The 12,045-nt window shown below is 38.2% G+C and overlaps 1 protein-coding gene across 2 annotated transcripts in view; it reads right to left on the bottom strand.

Annotated features, from left to right (window-relative positions):
* The window catches only part of LOC124118028 (TBC1 domain family member 30-like), a 129,247-nt gene that overhangs the window by 68,872 nt on the left and 48,330 nt on the right, over window positions 1-12,045 (bottom strand). The gene's annotated exons all lie outside the window — the stretch shown is intronic.

Raw genomic sequence — 12,045 nt, 5'->3', positions numbered from 1 at the left:
AGGGATGTTCCACAAAGCGATTGTAGCCCTACAACTGTCGTAAGTCTATATGATTTGTTTGTTGGTTTGTTGTTTAACACCGCACTCAGCAATATTCCAGCTATATGACGGCAGTCTGTAAAATAATCAAGTCTGGACCAGACAATCCAGTGATTGACATCATGAGCATCGATCCACGCAATTGGGATCGATGACATGTATCAACCAAGTCAGCGAGTCTGACCACCCAATCCTGTTAGTCGCCTCTTACGACAAGCATAGTCGCCTTTTACGACAAGCATGGGTTGCTGAAGACCTATTCTACCCCGGATCTTCAGGGGTCAGCTGAGAATGAAAAATCAAGTGGACACTGATGCATTGTTTTGGGTACTAATAACGTGGTGCTTTGAGCATACATTGATGTTATTATTGTTGTTATTATTATCATAAATTTGAACACTGCTTTAATCATGTCATATATTATTTGTGTTGCTGAGTGTCAACGTTTAACTGACATTGAGACAAAATGTTGACTTTGTTTGAACTTTGTGTGAGTTATTAGTTCACAAATTACCATCTGTGTCCACGTCAAACAATGGACTCGTTTAGCAGGCTAAGAATTGATCTCTTTTAAATCTCTGATGTTTGATCTCACTTGACATGCCACTAATCAATTGTGACACAGCTGTTTCAAGTGCATTTACCTTATGCAAGGGTGAATTCTAAAAAAGGTGACAAAAATAGACAAAGGGAGGCGTTTATTAAAACCATACAGGTCAAACTAAAATTGTTTTCAGAGGTCGATCAGTGTTAAAAAAATATTTAAACATTGGTGAAACTGAACATGTTTGATAGCAGTTACTTGAGAATCATATAGCCTTCTACAGTGCTTTTTTCTGTAGACAATATGTACTACACACAAGATAATATGGACTGGACCATAAAGTTACTGTCTTAGTATGAGGCCTTGAAAGGTTTACTTACAGACTGGTCTAGAACTAGAGTGAGTGAGTGAGTTGGGTTTAACGCTGCTTATATTCCAGTTATATCGCGGCGTGTCAGCTTAATGTGGGAGGAAAGCCCGAAGCGATGCAGGTCTCAAGACGTTTACCACTTCGGTGAAACCCACAAGCACGGGTATGGTGCTGACAAACCTAGAAACATAATCGGGGCGAACCGGGATTCGAACCCACAATCATAGGTTTCTGGAGTGCCCAAGGGACGCAACTCTGCACAGCGAATCGCGGCGCCTTGGACTACTGGGCCACCGGTGCCCCCGTTCTAACAAGAGGCCTATAGGGCCTGTATCGCTCACCTGGATATTTACGCAATCATGACAAAATATACATTTGCATTGTACATGTGTATAATACTGCAAATATTTCGTAATTTTGACAGCAATTAAAAGGGGTGGATGGCAAATCTGACAGCATGAACGTGTACTTCTCTGGATACAAATGTAGCATAAAGATCTGAACTGTTTCCATGTTATGATCCAGGATAAATCATATTAAAGGTATTATTCTTTTCATAACAAACAAATGTATACAATGTATCTGTTTATTATAGGTGGGGATAATATCGGTTTGCATGTTATGGTCAAGGTTCTAACCCCTTTAGGAGTGCCGGACAGATGAACAGAAGGGCCAGTCCTGGTAGCATATGTGCATTCCTCTCATTATACTCTCAATTGTACATATAGTTATACGGCAGGGATCTTAACTGTGTCCAAGTTGTAAACTCTTTTTAGCCCCGCCCCTTAATCCCCAGGGGTTGGGGTAGGATTCAGCCCCTCCATATTTCAGCTATATGATGGCGGTCTGTAAATAATCGAGTCTGGATTGACATCATCAGCATCGATCCACGCAATTGGGATACGATGACATGTATCAACCAAGTCAGCAAGCCTGACCACCCCATCCCGTTAGTCGCCTTTTACGGTAAGCATGTGTTGCTGAAGACCTTTTCTAACCTGGATCTTCACGGGTCTCGAACTGACATCTTCTGAATTTTATCATTTCAATTTCACCTATCAACTTTGCCAACAAGATGAAAATATGCAGGATTTTAAAAAAGGCAATACACCAGTAACACCACACATCTCTACAAATATACTGCTCAGAAGATGTTACAGAACACCCAATTCTTTCATATGACTAGAGTTTGTCTGTCGACTATGGTCACATGAAAAAATTGTGTGTTCTTTAACTTCTTTTGAGTTGCATATGTTTGTCAAGGAAGACTGCCCCACTCATCCTGTTGTGAAAATCATTATCATGTTACGATTATTATAGTTTTCAAAACCTGTGGTATCTCACAGAATGGTGCACTGACATGACAAATTAGTAAGATTAACTTGATGGCTTTATATTATTAAACAACTGAGCAAATTGGAGTCACATGTGGCTACAAATTCAAAACTGAGAGAGTTATTCTTGCAACCACTCCACATACCAAACTCATGACTTGATAGGGGTGTGATGCTATGTTTTCAAATGAACAGACAGCGCATATGACCTCTTGTCAGACCAGCCAAGCTCTTAGTGTTGTATCAATAACTTACTGACATCTTTTCGTCATAACCAAACACACCTACTGTACAATACACACATTCCTGCTTGATAACGGTGCAATAATCTACATCGCAATAAACCAGCAGTTGTTATCCATAAAGTTATACGTTTTCTTACTTACCCACCAACTTCTAGAATGCCAATCGAACAGTCACAGCAGAGTTGTAACAATATTATAACAAAATAGTAAAACCTGAAAAAAAAGGACTGCCCTTCACATGAATGTGCTAACAGCTGCCATGATTCTATGTCCATGATATTTCATTACTCTACCTACGTCAGTCCCAAGCAATATACATTCACTCATATACTGAGAACAAAGCTTTTAGAATCTCATTATTGTAATGAAGTGATATTGGATCTGCCAGAAACAATTTCTGATGCCGTTCATCATAATTTTATTACCAACATAACAAAACACACACCATCTAGGCAATATTTTTCCTAAAAATATACTTTTTTGTAATTCACAATTGTTTGTGAACCAACTGTTTCAGTAATTTCGAAAAAAAAAGAAAGATAGGATACAATAATCAATATATGAATTCCTACAGGGTTTCATGCTCCAAATCTCACGGCAATGTTTGTCTGTGATAAGATCAAATGTTGTTTTTATGTGCTTCAGCTATTTCTGGACATTGATTGCTATTTAATGATTAATTAATTTCGTTTTTAAGATCTGTATGACGTCAATGTAGCACCAGATGTTCAAAGAACTTATAATATACTGACAGCCTGTACTTTTTGCATGACCTCTTTGACTTGGATTTAAATATACTACTCAATAGAAGTTAAGGAACACTTCATGTCATGGCATGACAGATTCACCATAGAACAAATCGGGTGTTCTCTAACCTCTTTTGTGTAGTATATTTCACAAAATGAACCATAAACTTTGCAGAATGGAATAAAATATGAAAAGCTTTATTCATCAGCAAACGGGGCGGTCGGGTAGCCTAGTAGCTAAAGCGTTCACTCGTCTCGCCGAAGACTCTGGTTCGATTCCTGACATGGGTACAATGTGTGAAGCCCATTTCTGGTTTCCCCCGCCGTGATATTGCTGGATTATTGCTAAAAGCGGCGTAAAACCGAGTTTCAAAAGACATGCCCATTTACTCCTAAAACGAAAATTGGCGCGTTTCTCAAACACTCAAGGTAGAACATAGAGGATATTTAATGTGTCTTCTCAAATACCACTGATCTAAAGCAATTCCCCGGGACTGGTTGTTGCCTTTGTTATTGTTTTTTCCCAGTGAGTACCCGGATGTATAGCAGAAATCTAGACTAGTTCGCGACCTGTGCTGCGCCATTCGTAAGCGCATTAGTCACTTTTATGGGTAGTAATAAGGGCGTATGGTCACATTGATCAACAAAAAGATTTACAGTTTTCGAGATAATAAGGAAATGTAGGTATCTTTGTGGGTAGCATCGGTAATGGTGACGAAGTTTTGATAAGTCACTTGCTTGGTAATTTTGTGATTTCCGTTTACACTATTTTGACTTGCAACACAAAGTAAATATTTCACCTGAGCATTGCTTTTTTTATAGTGTGTATATTTTTTTACTGTCAAAATGTGTAACATTTTCAAATTTATTAAACGCCTAAATATTCAGTTATTTTACAAATTGACTGAAAAACATTTCCATCTGTATTATTATGATAACTTATTCCAAACATTTTGATGTTTAATATCATCACCAAGAGACTGAAAATGTTACGTTGAAAAGTACATTTCTATGTTGTTTTTGGCTTCTAATCCTACATAATAATCTGTTTTAATGTTTTTAGGCCCTTTTGATCGTCTGAATCAATTTTAGTCAATCTGGACATATTTTTCAGTCAAATTGACTGAGATATTTACAGATTTTATAAATTGCCTGAGAGAATCACATTTTACAAATTGACGGTAATATATACACGCTTACAAAGGAAAAGACTTGTGAAAACAATGTCTATCACGCATTGAACAATTTCCCAACCAAGACGTAGAGGAACAAGAACGAATCGGTTCAATGTAACAGCAATTGAAGGAAAACAAAATGCAAATTGCCATAATTACAACCTATAAAATTTATGTGTATAATTTTAGGCAGCTTCCTTGTTCGAGGAATGTATCCGTGAATATCCACACAAAGGAACAATATCCCACTCGTCTGCTGCGTCTACGGTCTGCAGCTGTACAAAGAAACGTATTCGATGTCACGTGTCTCTGTAACAATCAAATATTTTAAAAGATATATATGGTTTCGGGATACTATAACCCGTGTTTGTTTCTCACCTGATCACTTAGATTGTTTCAGGTGTTTCACATAGGTGTCAAGTCTCAAGGGTCGGCTGAGAAAGTCCGACGTGACAACTATTTTCATAACGTCCAAGGTTCCTAAAAAATCCATTGAGTGATAGATAACAATGAGCAAACAATCAACGTATTATCAGTTAAACAACTTTGAACAAAGTATGTTGTTTTTACATCGGCACTTCACGCCATGATATGAGTGTATTCCCTTTGTTTTAGTAAACCTAGACATGTAAACACTCACTTTTGACATATCCACTGTGCAAGATAACAGTGATTAATCAATCAACGTATTTTCTGTTGCTCCTTTGATGGTAATCCTTTGATGACTAGGAACAATCCGTTGATTTACAAAAAAAGTAAATCAACTGATCATTCATCTCTTGCTGGGCTGCCACGTGTATATTACAGAACACACATTTCACCTCACTTCAAACCTGGATTTAGATTGTATAATTACCCCAGACACAATAAATGCCAAATGGGAACCTTTGTCAGGTAATCTAAGTGGTGCTACCACTAGTTGTACCTGTAATAAATTCATTAACTGAGCATCAAGTGAATGATGACAAATACACAAGTGTAGGGTTATACGAGAAAACGTGGATGACAACAAGAGAGTAGTAATCGTATTATCGACGCAATCCGAAATCCGAAAATGCTTTCATTGCATGGATGCTTTTTTTTATTATTAAACTATAACAATCAGGGGTATTTCCAAATGACAACATCTGATGAGCTCCGCCGTTCTTTTTGTCTGTTTGTTTAGGTAGCCCAGTCTCTTGTCACGCTCAGTTGCGTTGCGTATCATCCGGGTACTCACGGGGAAAAAACAATAACAAAGGCAACAACCAGTCCCGGGGAATTGCTTTAGATCAGTGCCCCTTTAAATATAATGAACACACACCCACACCTGTTTTTAAATGGTGGTCCCCTTATATAGATGCAGAAATGGCCTTAACTGACATATTCAAAATGGCTGCACCAGGCTGCAAGAGAGATCATTCTTGGGATCATCCCTGCAAAGTTTCAGTTTCATAGAATTTTGAAAGTGGATCCTTAGATATAGCTCAACACGAAAGCAAATCAATGTGCTAGGATCTCAGCGTGGACTCATTGGAAAATACTTTATCATGATAATGCCTCCACAAGGACAGAACCAAATATGTACTGAAGGTTTTGTTACCATAGGTATTTAGAGCATACATACACACTTATTTTAAGGAACATTTTTTTCCCGACAAACCGCATGACATTGTTTAACTGTCAGTGGAAATGTGGGATGGCACATAGCAAACTGAAATGTATCAATAAATAATATGTATGTTTGTTTGTTTGTTTGTAGCCTAGCGCTGCACTCGGCAATATTCCAGCTATATGACGGCGGTAAATAATATGTATACACATTTATCTCATATTGCATTTGGTATTTGCAAAATCCTGGGTAACACAGGTCCCCAGCAACTCACGCTGATCATAGTCAGTTGGGTTTAACGCCGCTTTTAACATTATTCCAGTTATATCGCGGCGTGTCAGCTTAATGTGGGAGGAAAGCCCGAAGTGATGCAGGTCTCAGGCGTTAACCACTTCGGTGAAACCCACGAGCACGGGTATGGTGCTGACAAACCTAGAAACATAATCGGGGTGAACCGGGATTGAACCCACAATCATAGGTTTCTGGCGTGCCCAAGGGACCTAACTCTGCACAGCGAATCGCGGCGCTTTAGACGACTGGGCCACCCGTGCCCCCCACGCTGATCATAGGTTTGTTTGTTTGTTTAATGCCGCACTCAGCAATATTCCGGCTATATGACGGCTGTCTGTAAATAATCGAGTCTGGACCGGACAATCCAGTGATTGACACTATGAGCATCGATCCACGCAATTGGGATCGATGACATGCATCAACCAAGTCAGCGAGCCTGACCACCTGATCCCGTTAGTCACCTCTTACGACAAGCATAGTCGCCTTTTATGACAAGCATGGTTGCTGAAGATCTATTCTACCCCGGATCTTCACGGGTCTGATCATAGGTCTAAACAATGAAGAATGTTTGCCCTGTTGGATAGTTGTCATGTCATCAATCATTGTCTGCTGGCTCACATGATTTTCGGTACCATTTGCAATATTGGACATTAATTGAAAATAAAATTACTTATGGTAATAAAACTGTCAAACAAACAACTCACCCAATAAACATTTTTGCATGGCATGATCATCGGGATCATTTAATATCATATATTTCTGCAATATAGACATATAAACTGTATATTGAATATTATATTACCCCTAAGGGTAGAGTGATCATGAGTAATAACTTTCCAATATTTTTCCATGTGAATTTTAGTGATTCTTAGTTCTGATTAGTCTGAAGCCATGACATCACAGTGGTTGAAAGTTGAGAAAAATTTGACGTCCTCTATTGTTCACGACATCACAAATTGGTTGGTTGGTTGGTTTGTTGTTTAACGCCGCACTCAGCAATATTCCAGCCATAATGACGACGGTCTGTAAATAATCATGTCTGGACCAGACAATCCAGTGATTAATATCAAGAGCAATTTACGTCATCTGAACAATAGGGTGCGTTCAGTGAAGGTGCTCTGTTGACATTTCATTGGTTGTTTTTCAGTTTCTCTCTTAAAATGTCGAAGAGTACCTAATGTATAGAATAACCTACTCAAAACTATAGCTAAACTCAGTGTGAAACAGTTTTACTAAACTCAGTCTCAATTGAAATTAGGTACATGTTATGCAGCTTTTTCCTCACTATATTTTATTTCCCAACCAGGTGTCTCTCAGCCGTGGCTATAATAGTAATACAATTTCATTTAAGAAAATGTTTGACCATAAAGAATTGACTAATGGATTTCAGCTTCATTATTCTTCTAATGCAACTTTTCAGTTGCTGCTTCCTACCAACTACTAATCATTGGGGGGCACGGGTGGCCCAGTCGTCTAAAGCGCCGCGATTCGCTGTGCAGAGTTAGGTCCCTTGGGCACGCCAGAAACCTATCATTGTGGGTTCGAATCCCGGTTCACCCCGATTATGTTTCTAGGTTTGTCAGCACCATACCCGTGCTCGTGGGTTTCACCGAAGTGGTAAACGTCTGAGACCTGCATCACTTCGGGCTTTCCTCCCACATTAAGCTGACACGCCGCGATAAAGCTGGAATACTGTTAAAAGTGGCGTTAAACCCAACTCACTCACTCACTCACTGATCATTGCTTGATAAATGAACCAGCATTTATTGAAAGAATAAATAAGTTGAAATCAATAAATTCATTTTCATTCAAAGTGCAGCTTCGAAAATGCCACTCAACGATAAAGCCATATTTTGTTTCATTCATATTTGTTTATAACATGTTTGTTCCTTATTAGGACAGACTTCTTGTCATGTCTGGGTTTACAAGAAACAAATTTAGTTAAAAATACAGGTCAGTAAAGGTGATGACCCTCAAAAAGATCTTTTTCTCTCTAAAACGTTTAATTTATTTTTTACAGTTATTTTTTTAAAGTATTTTTTTATTTATTGAAAACAAAAGAGACATGGGAAGAACATTCATTTTCTCTCACCAAGAACACTTACAAACACAACTTGGGACATATTCATTTTAAGTCTTTAATACAATATCAGTTGTCAATAGTCATATTATGGATAGCAGACAATGCCTCACATGAAACATGTTTGAAAAATTTGTTTCTATTTGCAATAAAAATGACTGATGAGGATTTAAAGTGATGCTGGATGCTCTAGAGACATTTTCTTTCTTTTAGCCTCAAAGATGTTCTGTATATTGCTAGATATTCGATCTGGAATATTGGCCGATCCCCAACTCGACCCTTCAAATCACAACCTAAATCATATGCCTTGGAGACATTTTCAGTTCACACGATCATACTTCAAGTTCAAAGTCCATTAGCCCATATCGTACACATTCACCACTGTTAACTTACCTTGCTTCACAGAGGGAGCTTTATGATATGGATTCGACTTGATGCCCAGACAGCTGTATACAGTGCTATAACGTCCACACAGTTGAGTCAGTGTGTAGCTAATCAGAGACGATGTTCAACAACGTTCCCAGTAACACATATTTACCGTACATCCTGGTATAAATGCGAGGATATTTAATAATTTTTGAAGGTAGGCGTTCACATACTGGAAATCTTGAAATTAACGCGAGCGTGAATTAAATGCGAAAAATGCGAGTGGTCTTTGCTCGTATTTTTAAACATCGCATTTATATCTACAATAAGACATTTTGGATAGCAAAAATACCAACTTAGACATACGCTGATGTATTCCACACCACTGTTTATTGAGCAGCACTTGTATATAAAGTATATAAACAATGTCATTTAAACACTAATTACATCCTGTCATCAAGACAAGAGTTCTACTCACTTATGTCATCACTGATCACACCTGCAAGTCCAGACAGACGCCACCCTTTGTTCTTTGATCAAAGGCCGACACGGGCCAGCGCGCATATATTGTTTTTGCGGAAGTTCTTTACTCAGCGCTAATAAGCGGTGCTATTCGGTGTGTGATTGGTTTAATGTAAGGTTGGCTTAAGGTGAGGATTCTAAACCTGACAGAGGACATCTTTAGATAGAAGTCCACTGATGCTTGAGAGGAGGGGGTGTCACATTCATATTGAGTCGCATTTTTGGCTAGGGTCCAGTGGTCGCATTCTTTTGGAGACGCATTAATTTCACGATTTACAGTATATAGAGAAGCACTTTTCAAGTTTATTCAAGAAGGGCATTTATTTATTTCAGTTTGTCTTCACTGTCCCAGTGTCCAGTCATCACTGTACTTTATTACAGAACGTACGGTAGGTTCCAACTTATATTCACACCTTCATCACACACTGGAATCTGATACTGTGAATATGTTGCCATGGAAACACAACATGTTATGAATCCAATGACAATAACAACTAATACCTAACACAAGTTGAAATATTTTTACCAATTCTACCTTGAACTAAACAGTTTATACGATGACATGGTCATACTTTATTATCATCACATTCTTGTTTGTTAACACCTTGTCTGGTGTTCAGTTCTGTCTGAAGCATGAAAGGCTACCACCAAGATGACAAGAGTAGTCCCCCTTCTCTCTCTGCCAATGGAGGATTTTATGTCGGAGTGTCGCAGGGTCTGGAAATCATCGATTGCTTTAGGGGATTTAATTTTTTACTTTAATTTTAATTTCTAAAAAAGTGGTATTAAAAGCTTGAAGGACAAATGGAATAAGTGTATTGAGGTGAATGAAGATTATTTTGAAAAATAAAAGTGCAAAAGATATTCTGCGACTTGGTCTTATATTGAAGTTGCAAAACTTATTGAATGCCCCTTGTATATAACCCTGCCCTTTTAGGTCAGGGGTATAAATCGCTATGGCTATTCTCTTCCTTCATCACTTGATGAAATACACTGTATACACAGTCCTACCAAACATTCTCACATCGTGTGAATCAAAACTATGTGAACACTAGAGCTGATATGATTCACTCGTGTATTCGATGAATCGAACTGTATCCCTTCATGAATTGAATTCGTTATTCATGGTCACTTGAATCAAAAAAATTTAAAAGAGTGTTTTTGACTTGTAGTTTTCTGTTATTTATCAAAGCAAGATATGCAAAATAGAATAAAATCAAGCCATGCAGTAGTCTGTTGTGTGGGTCATCTACAACTCTACCTCGGTTAAATGGCTGACTGTCCATCAAGCTCATCAATTATTTGGACCCCAAAGGTAGCGTTGTAGCAAGCGTCACTGTATTTTTCATTCAAAATAATAAATGTTGACTTGATGTATTCGTGAATAAATATTCATATTCGATACCCAATATTCGTGCTACGTATCGTATTTGCCTCATAGTGTACTCAGTCAGCCCTAGTCTACACAGATGTTTTGAACAATTTGTTCAAAAAGAACAAAGACCAGATATTGTTGATGTTGAATCCAGTGACTGCTGCCAATATATTCAACCACAGCACACTGATTACACTGTCCCCTCTAGAAACCGACCCGTGAGTGAGTGAGTGAGTGTTGTTTTACGCCGCTTTTAGTAATATTCCAGCAATATCACGGCGGGGGACACCAGAAATGGGCTTCACACATTGTACCCATGTCGGGAATCGAACCCGGGTCTTCGACGAGACGAGCGAACGCTTTAACCACTAGGCTACCCGACCCGTGAAGATCCAGTATCTAAGAATAGGTCTTCAGCAACCCATGCTTGCCGTAAAAGGCGACTATGCTTGTTGTAAAAGGCGACTATGCTTGTCGTAAGAAGCGACTAACGGGACCGTATGGTCATACTCGCCGACTTGGTTGATGCATGTCATCGTATCCCATGCTCATGATGTCAATCTCTAGATTGTCTGGAATATTGCTGAGTGCGGAGTAAAACAACAAACTAAACCCAAACCTCTAGAAACCAGTTCTAAAAAGGCTAGATCAAGCCTGAATGAATGAAGTATGACTAGAGAAAGTAATGTAAGACCCTGATGTCATGACAGACAGCAACAATGATTAAAACTGTGAATTCATCACAGTGTTCTGTTTCAGGCCATACATTTTAAATGCTTGTTTCACAGACCTGCCGCCACTACTGAAAAGATGGAATAAATCTGTGAAAATTAAAAAGTGTGGCCTTATATACCATGTTGCTGATAGCTTTTACTGAATGTCATCTTGATTCTAATCAGATATGTAACCACAGTTTTAAATCACATACATGGCAATTTGTACTTAATAATAAACTTCCCACAATCTCATTTTCCGGAATTTATATTTCAACGTCTTTTCCAGAAAAGTCTCTCATGTCCTATATTTCATGAAGACTTTGGTGTTTGATTCATTTTAGATTGTAGTTGAGTACTATATTTACCTAACATATACTGCTCAACATTTGCTAAGGACCACACGTTTTACTGAAGATGACTATTTTGATCCTCAACAAATGTTGAGCAATATAACAAACACTAAACATAATGTTCATGTAAAACAGAGCATAGTATTTTGGCACTGTTATTGTACATGACAAAATAACTACACAAATATGAAAGAATTGGGTGTTCTCAAGCTTCTTCTGAGTAGTATACGTTAAACATTTACTTTAAATGTGTGTCCTCACTTGAAACGTGCTTCTGTGTGTGTTGTATATAGTACTTTTC

This window comes from Haliotis rufescens, unplaced genomic scaffold (genome assembly GCF_023055435.1).
Source record: "Haliotis rufescens isolate VD_foot unplaced genomic scaffold, xgHalRufe1.0.p SCAF_16, whole genome shotgun sequence".
NCBI lineage: Eukaryota > Metazoa > Mollusca > Gastropoda > Lepetellida > Haliotidae > Haliotis > Haliotis rufescens.
The sequence above is the reverse complement of the archived record's forward strand: the minus strand, read 5'-3'. Positions and strand labels throughout refer to the sequence as shown.